Source organism: Epinephelus lanceolatus, chromosome 5, assembly GCF_041903045.1.
Source record: "Epinephelus lanceolatus isolate andai-2023 chromosome 5, ASM4190304v1, whole genome shotgun sequence".
Classification (NCBI taxonomy): domain Eukaryota; kingdom Metazoa; phylum Chordata; class Actinopteri; order Perciformes; family Serranidae; genus Epinephelus; species Epinephelus lanceolatus.
The window spans coordinates 16332686-16347701 of record NC_135738.1 but is presented as its reverse complement, the minus strand read 5'-3'; the positions used below and the strand labels follow the sequence as shown (position 1 = coordinate 16347701).

Here is a 15016-nt window from a genome sequence, read left to right as displayed (position 1 = left end):
AGTGGTGTACGCCGCTTTCAGGCTTCCTTTTGTGCATTTGCAATATTATAAACGAGACCCCTGCTCCCTATGTAGATATAAACTGCTCATTCTAAGGTAAGGAAAATGGGATTATACACTAAAGAAAACATACTTATTATAATACATTCCATTCTGCCAATATATTTCCCTAAACCAGACACACTGGACCTTTAAAATACAAATATATGAAGATCTGAGAAGTGTTGGGGTGGGGGTGAGGGATCATGGGTTTTACCCTCTAAAAAGGACGTTTCTTTAGGCTTCTCGTGATGAACTGCACTTTGGCTTATTTCCAAATGATTATATATCTATAATAAATCCATTTCCATCTTGCTTCAAATCCGTGCAACAACCTAATTTCAGCTAATCTCAGTCAACCAGCCTCTGGATGGCAACTCAAACCAGAAACCTTGTCTTCTTGCCAAATGGGGGCTTATCACAGTAATAACTGCGTCACTTGCTCTCAGTGTTTGATTCCATGGCTGCAGATGGCTACCATTGCTAAGCCTGAGATAATGCATGTGTGTAACATGCACTGAGAGAAGAGAGAGCAAGGCTGGCTGGCTGGCAGCAGATTGAACTAAGAGGAAATGTCGCTTTTAAAGTCACATGAGCTCATCCAGAGTCTTGGTTGATCCCAGAGGCTACTGTATGATTATTAGTGCAATCCTGCTCTCAGGGCAAACCGGTGGAGTGTATCAGGACATGCAAATGGCTCCAAGTAATTAAGGTCCTGAACAGCTGGAATGAAGTTCACTGTAAAAGGTGAAAGCACTCATACTGGACTAATGTTAGTATGTGGATTTGTTGTTTTATATAAATTTTGTTTTCATTCTCTCTCTCATATTTTGCAGACCTGATTAATGAAATGTAGGATTATTAAAGCTTTAAGGCCGGGAATTATTTCTGTGTTTTATTTCTGCTTGTAGCATTCTGATGCTTAAATTCAACAACAATAATGCAACAGATAAATTATAAAGCAGCTCCCTGCTGTTAAATAACAGAAAATGGCATTGCTGAGCTTTAAGAGAACTTTGTGCTTGTTTCATCCTAAAACTGGTCCAGCTGTTGTCCATCTGTGATTGTGAGCCTGCAGGGGGCTAAAGTACTATTAATGTGCGTATTTGGATAACAATTTGCGAGAATGGTTCAGTGCCTTGAGGCCACCATACATCGGCGGCGGCGCTGCAGTGCGCGCAATGGGCGTGCGCACGCCCCGGAGTGCTGCTGCGCGCCCCCGCCTGCGTGTATGTGTGTGTGTCGGTGAACTGGTGGGAGAGGAGAGGACCAGTGTGTGTGACTGAGGCAGAGGAGACAAGTGCAAAAGAGGCTCGGCGCTGAACGGGACTCCACGTAAATAAACACAGCAGACGGTATCGCTCTGTCGCAGGGGAGGACTGAAGACACGGAGCAGGCTTCGCGTTTCGCACCGCCGAGGGAGGAGATAAGGTGAGCCAAATTATACCATTCATAATAAACACGTGTCGTGGCTTACAGTTCGCTGTCAGGAGTTTGTGGGGAGAGGAAAGCGGCGCGTTGAGTTGGATGCTGATACTGTCCTCCTTTATTGCTTGTCCCTCATGAGCGCAAAGATGCGGGGGTTGTTTTCAAAGCTGCATCTCTAAAAATAATTTTCAGATAGCCTTCAGCTTGTGGTCATCAGCGAGAGCAGGTGCAGGTGTGCAGGATCCAGAGCGCGACTGTCAAAGCAAGGCATGACACATAGCATGGTGCTGAGAAGATGCTGAGACTCTGAACCTTTGATATGATCTGTTCTTTGCTTCATGATGCTCACATCAGATCACAGATAGATAGATAGATTTTCTGTGTCTGACATTTGTTTTTGTGCCATGTGTTGATGAAATAGCTGTCCTCTTACACAAAATCCCCCCATGTCCTTAAGCTGATTTGCTCCCCACATGTTTAATTCTCCTCATATTCATATCACAACTCTGTCTTGTTTTGACTGACCGGTCAGTTTGTTTAGTCTAATTTCCCCTCATCACACTCAATCTGATTACGATAGCCCCCCAGAGATTCACCAATTACATCCCATGCCATTTATTATACAAGCCAAACAAATGCTTTACTGAAGAAAAAAAAAACACATTCCCACCCAAATCCTCTGCTTACTCCCCCTCCTCCTCATCCTCCCCCCTCCCTCTGTCTCCCTTTGGTCAAAGCTTCAGTCAAGGGGGAACTCACCATCATGCAACAACACCCCCCACCCCCTCTTCTTCCTCCGCTCATCCCCAGACACTCTCACACACACACACACACATGCCTCAGCTGCACACTTTCGCTGCTTGCTCAGATAGCCTGTATTAATACAATGCTAATGACCTCTGCTTTATTGTGTGAAGCTCTTGTTCTTACTTTCTCTCTGAATGGGCTGACACACTTTCTAGCAATGTTTATTCACTCCAGGCAGACTATTGTTAATCTGTCTAAGAAGATAACAATATCCCCCCTATCCGTGCCTTATGTCTCGTTTGCATTAATTCACAAACAGGCGGCAAAATGTGTGATACCACTTATGCATATCCCCGAGACTTTGTTTGTGTGTGAGCCTTTTGGAGGTCTCTTTAGTCATATCTCCACTGTCGTAAATCAGGATGATGCTTAAACCCGGAGAGCCACTACTCTGTAGCTACTCGAGCTCTACTGACAGGACATTTCAGGCTCATTTGACCAATGTGGAGAAATCGGGACAAGATATTGACCTACATTGTGCTGCCATCTTTACTTTCACCCTCAACACAAACGGCACTAGGCGGGGAGATTTGCATAACTAAGGGATTATGATGACACACGTTGGCCGGAGTTATTGTGAGAGCACCAGTCAGTCACAGTGCTGACCTAAAACCAATGGCGGGCAGCTCTGCTGTGGGGGCTATGGGAAAAGCTTGGGTGTTGAAGGGAAAATGCCACTAATTTCACCCCGTGGGCATCAGGAACATGCAGAGTATTCTGCGAGAAGTGATCAACGCTCCTTCTGTGAGCGGCCGTCTGTGGCATTATGAACTCCGCCAACCGCAGGACGGGACAAAGTGCCTCATACATAGAAAGACTTGTTCTTGTGTCACTTGTGATGATGACATCATTTCTTACAGGAACTGATCTGAACCTGAGAGGCTTTCATTCTGGGATTCATTTCACCAAGGACGAACTTCATTTATGTCATAGAAAAGTCTGTGTCATATAGATGGGAATATTAAAGCGGCCTCAACAAACTGCAGCATTTAAAGAGAAGGAACTCAAAGTCTCCTGTATTGTGAGGCTTTGAAAGAGTAGAAGCAACATTTCTAAGGTTACATCTGGCAAATTACAACTTTGTTCTTACTTTTGTGGCTTTGACTGTTATTTCTTTGGTTTGTTTTAACTCACTCAGCCTGGTCTCACTCCCACAGTGTCAAAAAACGCTGCTTGGGCAGTGTCTCTGGTGGGGATGCACGATATTGGATTGTTTGCCAATATCCGATATGCTGATACGTAACAATTAATTTGACTCACCAGCAGATGGAGACATGAAATAGAATACCTGTCAATGTATGTAATATTCATTCATTGTGCAAACTAAGAAAAAGCATTTTTGCCAATTCTTTGGTTCATTTTCAAGTCAATATTGGCTTACGCAGATGACATGCTGATATTATCGTGCATCTCTAATCGCTGGTGTCAGTATAATGATGCCTAAAGATGCGCTACAAATGCAAGTTGAGCTGGCTTTTTCAGCGCTCCAATGACGTAATGAAGCGTCAACCAATCCTATGTTTTTGTTTCTAGCCTTGGTACTGTGTTAGCTTAGGTAGCTGATGCTATGCTAGCTTTATGTGCACACATTGATGCAATATCTGCTGATACCGATGACAATTGATATTATTGAGAATCCCTAGTCTCTGGTGTCCCTATAATGATGCCTAAAGTTGGATTCAATTTCAATACCTACGACTTATGCTGTGTTCACACAACTAGTGACATAGCAACAGGCTACAGTTCAGTTTCAATGGAAGCCTGTGACATGAAGCTAAAAACTGATGCCTAACATTTGTCTCTGTTGAAGGTGGGTGTGACGTGCTACAAATCAAAATTGAGCTGGCCTCAACTTTTTTCAGCACTCCAATGATGCGGTGAAGCGTCAACCAATCCTGTGTTTTTGTTTCTAGCCTTGGTACTGTGTTATTTAGCGTGGCTATCTGATGCTATGCTAGCTTTATGTGCACACAGTGATGCAACGGGGCAGTGAAATGCAATGTTAAAATGGGGCTCATGCATTGAACATAAGCATTTTTTTGCCAAATACAAACTTTAGATAATGTTTATTCAAGGTGCTTTGAGGCAGTTAGCAGACACACAAGTCTGTGACAACATAACATTAACGAGCGCTCGAGGAACACTTCAGTGGTGACTCAGCAATAATACAGCTGGTCATGCTGTTGCGTCGTACAGCATTAGGCTCTGCGTAGACCTGTACCTGACGCCATAGCCTGATGTGCATCTCGCCAGAAATGTGAGTACACATTACAACGACACAGATGTCCTGTTTATTTTTGTAAGCTGAAAACCATTACCCTCAGTGGAAACAAACTTAATTTACCTTAATTTCATAGATAAGAAACAAGTAATTGTGAAGACAGTTAAGTCCCCACAAAATAGCATTTCAAGTCCTGTGTGTGTGATAATTAATCTTGGCTTCATATAAGCAGAAGAAAGTTTGCCAGCCGCTAGGCTAATTTATGCAATGTCAAATGTCATAGACTTATGCTTATAATGTTAGCATGTTGGTTTTGTTGGGAAAACATGTCTACTAGAAGACAGTTGTTTTGTCAGTGAACCTTTTGAGTTATAATGGAGCCAAGTTTTGTACTTGTGTTTGATATTGTCGCATAGCCATGTTTAATGTGTGTTTAGGTGTGTTTTCAATCAATCAAACTTTATAGCATTTCACAGAAACCTCGCTACCAACTAGTGTTTTGAAGGTGTGACAGAGCAACACAGACACACCACTGCACAAGTATAAATGCTCACAACATTGTAGGCCACTTGCGTAGGCTACGGCACAACGATAAATCGGACTAAATTGTGTTTTTTAGTGACATCCGTGACCTTTTCTAAACCATAACCAAGTAGGTTTGTTGCCTAAACCTAACTGCCGACCCTTCTGCATCAAGATACAATGCAAAATGCTGCGCCTGGCGTCATTTTAGTAATGCCCAGGGCTTTTGTCCAAGCACTAAAGAATATGACAAACGCAGATGAGATCACACTGACTCCCCAGACTAATTGCTAAAATCTGGGAGAAAAAAATGATGTCTAAAGGGTACGGATTGAGTGATCAGACAACAGCTGTTAATCACTCAATTAGCTGATTGACAGGACATTAATTATTACAACTGTTTTGATAGTATAGTTATTATTTTAGTCATTTTTCAAGCAAAAATGACAACAGTTCTTCGGTTCCAGCTTCTGTTTGCCTTTGTTTTCTCTTCCAAATAAGTTTGACTAACCTGGAGGCTTGTTAACAACCTGTGTGGTCGTCTGGCTACTTGTATTTCCACCCCGTCTCAGATCTCAGAGCAGTGTTAGTGTAGGCATTACTGGTAACAGTATGACCAAAACTACAACATGCATGCCCAAGTTGAATAAAACCCTAATTGTCCTTTCATAAAGTGCTGCGATAATTTATTTTCCGTCGAGAGTGGCAGACGCACAGTTAAATAAGGCCCCATCACAGGTCACTCCAGCTGATTGGCTGAATGATTGACTGTGTTCTGGAGACACGTGTACACGGCTGAGGAGACGATCCAGCAGCCGTTGTGAATAGAGGAGCTGTGCTGCTCAGCTGTGATGAGGCCAAATCTCCGGGGACTGATGGAGGCCCACGCCTATCCATTAGTGTCATTGCGGTGTGGGTGTTTCTTCCCAGTGGGCCAGGCACACACAGCAGCACAGCACACTGTCATCGCCTGGACCTCCCTGTCACAGGCATGTTCGTCTCATTTTGGGACTGATGAGCGCCTCATTAGAGGACCTCAGAGGGAATGCTGTCCCCCCACCCGCTTCACGGCTGCTTGAGCACTCGCCTTAGTTGTAATTTGGACAAATGTATGCAGGGGCAGATGAGTACATGCAAAGAAGGACATACATGCTTAATACACACACACACACATATTCTTTCTGCCTCCCTCTGTGTGTGTGGGTCCTGTATGGTTGCAAGCTGGTGGGCGCAATTAGAGTTTCACACTCAGTTAGGCAGCAGTCTCTAATGGGGATTGACACGTTCCTGCGGATCCACTCCACACAGCTGCAACTGTTGATGTTTACATACTAGACCTGTATTATATTATTAGGAGTGGATGATGACAGAAGGAAATTTGATATTGGATGATTTATCTGTTGCTCTTGGCGAGACTCTGGCTGCTTTTCTGAGTAATTAGATAAAAAGATGTGGATATACTTGTTTTCTGTTACTATCTCCTGCAACAACAGCCTCAGCGTTTTATACGGATTTATTGATTAAATTAGTGGGTTAATCAAAACAGAAAATAATCAGCAGCAGTTGACAATCAAATAATTGTTTAAGTTATTTACTAAGCAACCATTCTCCAGCTTCTTAAATGTGAGGATTTGCTCCTTTTTTCTGTTTTGTATGATTGCAAATTGACTATCTTGCTGTTTTTGACTGTTGGTTGAACAAAACAAGCAATCTGTCGTCACCTGTGGTTCTGGGAACTTGTGATGGGCTCTTTCCAGCATTTTTAAGATTCACTGATTTGTCAAAAAATAATCAACAAATAAACTGTATGAAAGTAATGTTAAATTGCAGCCCTTGTGTTGAAATAATATGGTAGGTGCATTACATCCCAAACAATTTGTTAATTAATCAGTTAACTGTAGAAAATTTGATGATGTATTATTTACTTGAGTTGTTTCTTGAAGCAAAATGCCAAATTTGTTTTGGTTGTAGCCTCTCAAATGTGAGTATTTCCACTGTTTAGTCTTCTGTGATTGTAAGCTGAATATCTTTGGGTTTTGATCTATTGGTTGTACCAGGGATGCACCAATTATTGACCAAACATTGATATTGGCCAATATTTGCCTTGTTGGCTGACATCAGCCTATCAGCAAATATAATGACATTCATCAATGGCAGTGGCCAACCTTTTTTTTGTTGTGTAACACCAATTTTGTGCAAGCTAAAAAGCAAGGGTCGAGACTAACGGTGTCCCATCTTCACGGGTACAATAGAAAACATAAAACAGAGGTCTTCCCCAGAACGCCTCTGGGACAGAGCGACACAGTAAAATCAGTACTGACGTGTCAGGGGACGCACCCTATTGTTTCCCTGATAATGCTACATTGTGAACAACAACAATTTGTTGAATTTGTTGAAATCAGCAGGAACAGAGTTAGTTAATGTTAGCTGTTAGCAGGTGGTGGCCGCACCTAAGAGCTAATGGATGTTGCATTGAATTACATTTTGACGCTTTCAAGCTAAATTCAGTAAAAATGAGTATTGGGCGAAGGTAAATTGTCCTCATGGTGTTTTCAAATGCAATGTTCTAACCTGTTTAGAACCAAATTATGTTTAAAAATATTGTAATAGTGGATTTCTATACTAAATGCACTCATAAATCATTAGAAAAACATTTGATTAGGATACTTAATTATGTGTTGCTGTTTTTTTCCATCCACTCTGATGGTTGAAGAAATCACCAAACTGGAAAAATGTCAATAAATGGTCTTAATAGACTTTTCTTCAACAAAAAATGTATTTATTTTCAATGAGTAGTTAACTCACATTAAAGGAGCTATATGTAAGAAATCTAAAGCAAATAGTCGTAAAATCCTCCTAATACGTCACAGAGACTAAGGAATAATGTTCATGTAACATACTGATCTCACCAACAACAATAGTACAGCCAGAATATTCGCATTTAAAAAAATTTTTTACAGTCCGCAAATCATGTTTATGTTTTGAATTTGTGTTTTGGCCTGTTGCGCCACCCACCGCCGTCTACCAGTCACGCAGTCAGTAGAGTCTCAACATCAGTTACAGTTACGACTGAGCTACAGCAACACGGCAAGCAGCATTAGCAGTGTCCCAGTACATAGCATTAGCAGTCTCCTCAGCTGTATCCCGGCAGCAGCGTTAGCAGCAGAGAAGCCGGACTTGCTTGAACGGTCCACTGGAAAACCGAAGATCAAGGATGCAGCGACGCGGCTCTGCCACAGCAGCCGCCTGTGGGCAAACAAATCAGTCTCCAGCGTGCCGCTGTCCAGCAACCTCGAATCTGTAGGGGAGGGGGGGCGGACACGACTCGCGGCAGTATTTTGAATTTGAGTGCAGTAATCGTTTTGGCCACATTCTTACATACAGCGCCTTTAATGAAAAAAGTGATGCTTTATAACACATTGCATCTATATTTTGCATTGTATTTGTCATCAGGACTCAACATTTCTGAAGTATTTCCAGAAAACAGTAAGTTGAAAACTTCCTCAGATAAATAAAGGGGCTGTGGCTCTACTGCAGTCCACTTTAGATGATGTGGAACACTGTGATTGGCTCATAGACATCCCATCAAATAAATCTGTGCACTTGGGTGGAGTCAGATGACATTAATCATAGATCTAGACATAATAGAAAAGTTATGTCCACTGGAATGGACCAGGGATCTGAATGGGTTAACTGTAGTTTTTGGAGCAAAACTTGGAGGCCGTTTACACGTACACGATGATTTTGATAAACGGAAACATCTTCTTTCGTTTTTGCCCTTCGTTTACACGCAAACGGAGATTTCTCCTCTGAAAACGTGTCTTTCTAAAAACTCCGGCCAGAGTGGAGATTTTGGAAAACTCCGGTTGCGCGTTTGCATGTAAACTGAGATAAACGGAGATAAACGGAGTTATAGGCAGCCGACGTCACAGTATGCACCGCAACTTGCGCCTGTGTCAAAAGTGCGACCTATGTTGCTATGGTGACAATGGATACATGGAAGGCTTGAGCTTCTCGTTACACTGCCACCTACAGGTTTGGCATGCTCTTGTGTATATATACACGGGTAAGTGTAAACGAAGATCTTTTTGAAAATGGAGACAGTGAAATGTCCGTTTATGAAAATAGCTGGCCACGTGTAAACGGCCTCTTGAATAAATACAATTGTTTGAAGGGAAATTTGTTGATGATTTCGCAGCAGTTTAAATCAGATATTAGAGAGGGAATTATATTCATGAAGAGGCTTTTGGAGCGGTCACATTTTTCAAGTGAAAGAAGCTTAGTTTAAGGGTTGTTTCAGAAATGTATGATTGAATTAGTGCTCATTCAGTGGTAATCTAATGAAGGACAGAATCACTTTAAGGCTGTTCAGTCATTTTGTATGATGAAGACTTCTTTGTTTCCCTGGCACAAAAAGGATAGATAGATAACAAAAAAAGCACACACACAAAAAATATCTGTATTGGTGTCCCAGTGTTTCAGTCAGAGCATCCCCAGGTTGGACCACACAAGCAACTTGAATATGTCAGTTTGGGCTCTGGGAATTAATCAGCAGAATCATCAATAGTGAGAGATGCTGTTAGCTGCAGCCCTGATATTGTCTTTTCTGAATTGGAGGGCTGTGCTGTTTCATTAGGTTGCAGTTTTTGGGCAGCAGGTAATGTTGACAGATGGCGGGTGAGTAGTGGTCAGTGCGGATGTCCCTGGACGGCCCACTGTGACCGAATCATTACACCAGAGCTTTACACCATGACAGTCATCAAGCCCAATCACTCAAGGTTACCCGGGGAATGCTATTATCGCCTGTGTCAGGTTATTACACCCCTTAGAGAGAACAAAGCATTTAGAGTTGCTCTTTTCTGTCCAAAGCAACTGCAAGGGAGTGACGGCAATAGAGGCCCCCTTTGAAGTGGGAGGTTGGGGTAATGGATCGTAGCGTTGCGGGTTTTATGTTCCCTCTCTACCCCCAGTAGAGCGCCTGACAGGTTAACTAGCTGCACGTAGCACTAGATCTGACTCGCAGTCAACCTTGAGTTTAGGGGCTTGATATGCACAAATGAAGATGAGACTTGAATTGTGCATGCAGAGTATATTTTCTGAATGCTCATGAGATGATCTGCTGTCTTGCCACCCACTGGAAGAAGTGGAGGGAGGGAAAGGAAAAGCAGGAGTGTTTTTGAAGCTTTCAGGGTTGCAGGAGGGAGGAGGGGTGGATCATGTACCTCGCTCGACGCTGAGAAGGGGCAGGGGGAACAAAGGGGGTCTGTTTTCTGTGTCTGTACTGGCGGGGCGGCTGTCCTCGCCTCTTTCTTGCAGCATAGGGGGGGTGATTCAGGGTTATGGCTGAGGAGATCCACAATAGAAACTCGGGTGTTGAAGCCTCTGTTTGAGCACACATTTGTTCCTGTTGAAGAGGACTGGAGAGGCAGTTCTTGCTACCGACTGCCTCGAGCCCGTTGAAGCTCTGGCCAACTTTGGATAGGCAGCAGATGTTGGAGAGAGGTAGTTGGTGGCCCAGTGGCATCACATAACAAGGACCACTGCTTCCCTTTCCCGTCCTGAAAACAGGAGGTGGGCATTGCTCCACCGGCAGGGTGTAGGCTCGCCAAAATTACAGAGAATTCAGGAAGAGTGTGCACTTGAATGCTTTTCTAGTCTGTTCTCAAGCCTCCATCTTCCTCCTATTTGCATAGAGCTTAAGAGTAACTCGGCCGCACATCCCACTCTCTGTTGGCACAGCGACGCAGCCCACTTGTGTTGTCTAATGGTTCAGCAAATACATCGCCACATTCTGCTTTTAAAATCTGAGATTTAAAGAGTGGGCCCTGCCAAGAAATCCACCACAAGCCTCCACACTCTCCCCAGCCTGTTGTTGAGCGTTACACCCAATAAACTTATAGAAGTGGGGGTATGCGGAGATAAGCAGAGCGAAGGCGTAGATTATCTTTTTGCCCCAGCACATGATGCAACAGTGATTGAATCAACAGGAAAGACGGGGACACTTAGCTGTCAGCTCATGAATAAAGTTGACATGGAGACACAAAGTGGCTTTTCCATGGTTCAGGAGGCTCCCTGACCTCGAGGTCTTATTTAGGCCAGGCCCTCTAATGCCCTTACCCTCTGCTCCACCCTCTACCCCCTCCCACACCCGGGCCGAGGGTAAGACACCATGTTAGCAGCTCAGCAGCCACCACTGAAGGGTCCTTAATCCAAGTAGGATGACAGCTTGGCTCTTGATGCTGTTTCTGTGGCGCTGAGACCAATGGGCTTTTCTTTCCCTCTTTTTCATCTCTTAAACCCCCCAAACACAGCCACAGGAATCCTGGGAAAAAAAAAAAATTCTCCCGGGGGAGACAAAGGAATGGGATGGTAAACAAATCCAAGTGTAGATCTGAGATTCCTCCATTCAGAAGAAGATAAATGTGCATGTCCTTTGAGACATATACAATGCTGCCTTGGGCTGCTTTGTTGTTGTTGTTGTTGTTTTTTTGTCCTGGTGCCACGTGTTGTATAAAAAACATAATCTATACAGAGATAATCTTTGTCCGGGCTTCGGAATGATTAGGGAAGATTGAGGTCAGGAAACCATTAGAATCATAAAATTTGGTGCCACTGTCAAACCAGATCCCTTTTCCTCCCTATACGCCAATCAGCTGAGCCGACCACAGATCACATGCGGATAGAGGTCCAGACGGGCTAGTAGTCACCAAATGATACAACAACGAGCATCAGATACGTTTGCCAGTTGACTGAGTGACTCTGCCAGGAAGCTCTGACAAATTGTCCTTCTCCCCATTGATCACGCTGACACACTGATGTGTAGTTAACACTGGAAACATTCAGGAGCCTCCGTAACATGCTGTTTTTTCTGAAATGTGGGGGTTGTTCAGCCTCGTTTAGTGTGACTATTTGAAAATTTTTAGCTCTGAAATTTGTCAATTGATTCGTTGATTGACGGGACAGCCATAATCATTCATCAAGTGAAAAGGTCAAATATTTCTTGGTTTTATATCAATTTAAATTTAATCTGTTTGGTTTTTTGAACGGTTGTCGGACAAATGATCATCAATCATCTTGCATTCTGGGCATTTGTTTTTATTTTTTTCTGACATTTTACAGACTAAGCAAATTGGTAGAAGAACCAACAGATTATTACATGTTGAAAATGATTATTACATGTATCCCTAGAGATCTTTGGCCAGGAGATAATATAGAAAATATTTATCTGAATTTATAAAATAGACCTACATTAAAATAGGGCTGGGCAATATGGAGAAAATATTGTAATAATTTTGACAAGATATTGTGACAATATTGTAAGGTTCACTTTTTTACTTTTACAAAATATTCACAAAATGAGATTTCATAAATAACCATCAGTGTTGTGGGTAAAATGACTAAGTGGATAAATGCAAATAATAGAACAGCTACAGCAGTCTGGTAAGTTCAGGAAATTACAACGCTTTACTCTAATGCAGCCTTGAAACCAGGAAAAGACAACACTTATCATATTACGATACCCAAAATCTAAGACAATATCAAGTCTCATATCATAATATTGATGTGAATCCACTTTTACATCTGGAATCTCCCGTCTACAGCGGGCTTGAGACCCACACTCGTTGAAGACGATTCCGAATTGCCGTCTTTTCCTGCGGGCTCCTTCAGGAATCTGATCCCCCAGCAGAATTTGAACTCTGGACATTCTGCACAGAAGACGAGCGCTATAACCACCACACTGGGGAGGCCCCATATCTTAATATCGATGCAATATTCACATAATGCCCAGCCCTAACCAGAGGTGTGGACTCGAGTCACATGACTTGAACTCCAGTCAGCCTCAACGCAAATTGAATGACTTTATATTGGACTTGAAAAATCACAAAAGACTTGACATTCGACTTGGACTTTGATACCAATGAGTAGTGTCTCCAATAAGTTCAGACTTGAGCCTCTTGATTTGAAAATACTTGATAGCCTCCTCCAACCCCAAAGACCAAAAATGCTATGTTATTTAAAGCAGTGGTTCCCAACTGGTGGGCTGCTGGTCCATTGAATGAATTTTCAGCACAGAGCTTTTATTTTGAAGTGCCATTTCCTGCTGTAGTGTGAGAGACTAACCAACAGCTGCTTGACAGAGATGGCAAGCTAGCTCGACGACATGGCCAAACACAAGTATGATGCCGAATGTATGAACTGTGTGGACCTTGAACTAATGACTAAGGAGAAATCTGGACCCCGTGGCTGGACCAGCTGGGAACCACTGATTTAAAAAGTGCGCCACAAATCAGTGTATTTCCCCTCATTCCCTGCGAGTCGACACTGAATTCCCTAGATCTACTTTGTTAGAGCCAATCTGACAGTGTCCAATCAAGTTGCAGGAAAGAACTATAAAGACCTAAAGTTGAGCGCCACATGGAAAAAATGACACCAAAGATAATTTCGTTGGTGTAAAAAAGACTGCAGTTGTCAACATAAATGAATTGCAGTATGCAAAATGTGCAGGTGGAAAATTACAACTTCCAACAAACTTGTTTTAACAAATTAATACACTTTTTTTAAAAGCAGTCGTGATTTTTCTAAGTGTTATATGTTTTTACTCTTTTGTTAAAATCGTATTACATTTGGTGCAGAGTGCGTAATGACTTCGGACTCAACTACAACAACTTGAGACCTCCTTTTCACTTGCAAAACATTGACTCGGTCCTTCCTCTGATTTATGCTGTACACTGTATGTGTGCCATATTTATTTTACCCTCTTTTTCCTGTAATTGCACAACACAGATCACCAGATTTAAGCAGTTTTCAGGACTCCGGTTTTATCAAGGACATAATTTTTAGGGGTAAATTGCCTGCAAATTTGATTTATTAACAGAAACCCAAGGACATCCACCGTGGAGTTCATTGTGCTCAGGCCCTGTGCCAAAGCAATTTAGGATCAATTGCGAGCAATGGAATAGCAATCAGTATAATCTCCTTGTGGTCAGTCCTTTGCTGGGTTCTCAGCGCTGGGCGTCTTTAGGAGCTGGAAGGATGTAATTGTCACTAAGATAATTCCTTGCTGTGGGCTAGCTGGGCCCGGCTGCGAGGAGGGGAGGATGGACAAATGGCAACTTCATTTATCAGGATCTCCTCTGAGGCTGGCTGGCCTGATAACCCAATCAAACGTCTAGTGTGGCTGAGAGCTGTCTGGGCCAACACTGGGCTTTTTCAGCTCTGTGTTTGTCTCTGTCTGTGTGGAAATATCAATGAGTCTTTGTCAGTGTGCCATGGTTTATAGCCAAAGTCCCAGAGTGTTAAGTCTCTCAAAGCAGAAACGACACTAAATATCTTTACGTTTCACAAGCAGAAGTCTTCTTGTCCATGTGCTCCGTTTCCTGTATATTTTATCACACAATTACACCATTGTTTATTTAGATCTTGGCGATGAATGACATTCCTTCTGTTGGTTTTAGTTGGTATTGTTCTGGCAGAGGTTGAAAAGGCTCTGGTCTGAGGCAGACCTAATGCTCGGGTCTTCAAGGTTGGCTGGTTTTGGGCCTCTCAGGGCTCAAGTCACAATGACCACGTCTCTGTATGAGCGGGGCCATGGTGGACATGTTACTCAAAGGGGTTACAGCGTGACAGAGAGCATGCCTCCACAGATCCTGTGAGGGGAAAAATAGGACACTTTGACTCACTGGTCATTTGTGATGTGTCATTGAGATGGAATTCATATAGCTCCTGGTTCTGAAGTCAGTATCCTGATTGTATTTGACATGTTGGGGTATGTGGAAGGCCCAGCTTGGAGTCAAGGGGCACTCTTTAGATGTTCAGTGATGCTTTCATGAAATGTGATTGGTGTGTGGAATAATAGATGAAATTGTTAGCTGCTGTACTTGCTCTTGGTTACATGCATTTTGTCAGCTTTGTGAGTGAAACTTAAGTGCACATCTGAAGCTTTTACATAATTGTTAAAACCGCTATCTCAGTAAAAATCTCAGCTCCCCTTGATTGAAT

The 15016-nt window shown here is 42.8% G+C and overlaps 1 protein-coding gene across 16 annotated transcripts in view; it reads left to right on the top strand.

Moving 5' to 3' along the window:
• The first annotated feature begins 1265 nt into the window (after positions 1–1265).
• The window catches only part of LOC117262796 (neuronal cell adhesion molecule-like), a 113148-nt gene continuing 99397 nt past the window's right edge, over positions 1266–15016 (top strand). For 15 of the 16 annotated variants that reach the window (XM_078167765.1, XM_078167764.1, XM_033635935.2 and 12 more), the window contains exon 1: positions 1269–1470. The gene's annotated coding sequence lies outside the window, so the exon portion shown is untranslated. Of the gene's footprint in view, positions 1471–15016 lie in introns of all 16 variants that reach the window. The other variant, XM_078167757.1, reaches the window with a different exon arrangement.